This window comes from Aotus nancymaae, unplaced genomic scaffold, assembly GCF_030222135.1.
Source record: "Aotus nancymaae isolate 86718 unplaced genomic scaffold, 86718_ANA_hifiasm-v0.15.2.pri h1tg000057l, whole genome shotgun sequence".
Taxonomy (NCBI): Eukaryota; Metazoa; Chordata; class Mammalia; order Primates; family Aotidae; genus Aotus; species Aotus nancymaae.
In genome coordinates this window covers 25,984,097-25,985,993 of record NW_026988471.1, presented here as the reverse complement: position 1 = coordinate 25,985,993, position 1,897 = coordinate 25,984,097, and positions in this window count along the sequence as shown.

Sequence of the window (1,897 nt, the reverse complement as noted above, 5' to 3'; positions counted from 1 at the left end):
GGTCTCAAAAAATAAATAAAATCAAAAAGAAAAGACTCAAAGCTAAAGCTCAGTGAGAGCTCAGAACTGGCAGGAGGTACAGAATTAAGAAAATAAAGATTTTAAAGAACCAAGCCCATAGTGTTAAAACTTTTGTATTAAGAGGAAATCTGGGCATATTTGGTATTTTGTGTATTTCTATGAGAAAATTTTGGCCTATTAGAGTGAGTGTCTCATAATTAACTTAAAATGTGTAACTTGGCTGGGCACAGTGGCTCACTCCTGTAATCCCAGCACTTTGGGAGGCTGAAATGGATGGATCACAAGGTCAGGAGTTCGAGATCAGCCTAGTCAACATGGTGAAACCCGTCTCTACTAAAAATACAAAAATTAGCTGGGTGCGGTGGCAGGCGCCTGTAATCCCAGCTACTAGGGAGGTTGAGGCAGGAGAATTGCTTGAACCCAGGAGGCAGAGGATGCAGTTAGCTGAGATCGTGCCACTGTACAACAGCTTGGGTGATAGAGCAAAACTCCATCTCAAAAAAAAATGTGTAACTTAAAACTTACAATTTTAAGTTGCAATATTGTTTAATTTTAGCATCAAAACATCTAATAAAGTATTAAACTCACTATACTTGTAAGTTTAATTTATTAGATTGGTAATCATTATTTGGTACTTAGGAAAGGTATTTAAAAGGGAAATAGAATTTTAAATGTAGTTGAAGATGTTGTAAAAATGCACCTTAGAAGCCAATGATAGAATTTGGTAGGCTTACAGCTTTTAATGGAACAATGACGTCTACAAGGCAAACTAAAAAAGCTTAGAAAAGCATTCCTAGCCAGGCGCAGTGGCTTGTGCCTGTAATCCCAGCACTTTGGGGGGCCGAGGTGGGTGGATCATCTGAGGTCAGGAGTTCGAGACCAGCCTGGCCAACATGGTGAAACCCTGTCTCTACTAAAAGTACAAAAATTAGCTGGGTGTGGTGGCAGGCCCCTATAATCGCAGCTACTTGGGAGGCTGAGGCAAGAGAATCGCAGGAACCCAGTAGGAGGAAGTTGCAGTGAGCCGAGATTGCGCCATTGTACTCCAGCCTGGGTGACAAGAGCGAAACTTTGTCTCAAAAAAAAAAAAAAAAAAAAAAGAAAGAAAAAGAAAAGCATTCCCAAGCCTTCCCCACCCTGTGGGATCCCCAGCTACTGAGACTCATTGAGCCTCTAAGAGCTATGTGAAGACATAAGGCTTGTCATGCAAATCCCTAAGTCACCACCCACTGTGTAAGGACCCATCTTCCGCATCTCCTACGATGCCATTTCTTATCTTTCGGCAATGGAAAAAATTTTAACTCCCGGTCAGGCACAGTAATAGCCCAATTAATGCATAGGTATACAGAGAGTGACCATGTAATTTATTATCCAGATCAGGACGTGTTTGACAGTGAGAGTGAACATTATTAATAATTATTCTGGGGCAATAGACTTAAACCAGAATTGCCTTGGGCAAACCAGGACATCTGGTCCCTCTAGGTCTAAATGTATCGTTGTAAATTCACAAGGGAAAGTAAAGAACTGTCTCCATCATAAGACAGTACCCAGCATCAGCAAAATGCCAGATCCTTTACTATTCTACTGGGAAAGCACTAAGAGCCCTTTCATTAACTTCATACGCTAAGGTCTACTAGCCCCTGCATTTCATGAGGTTTCTTCTTCACACCTGGGTGTCATGAGACCCTTTGTCCTCCACTGACTACAGAGCAATTCTTACAAAGACTCAGTCTGTGGCCCAGGCTGGAGTGCAGTGGTGTGATTTCGATTTATTGCAACTTCCACCTCCCAGGTTCAAGTGATTCTCCTGCCTTAGACTCCCAAGTAGCTGAAACTACAGGCACATGCCACCACGCCCAGCTAGTTTTTTGTATTT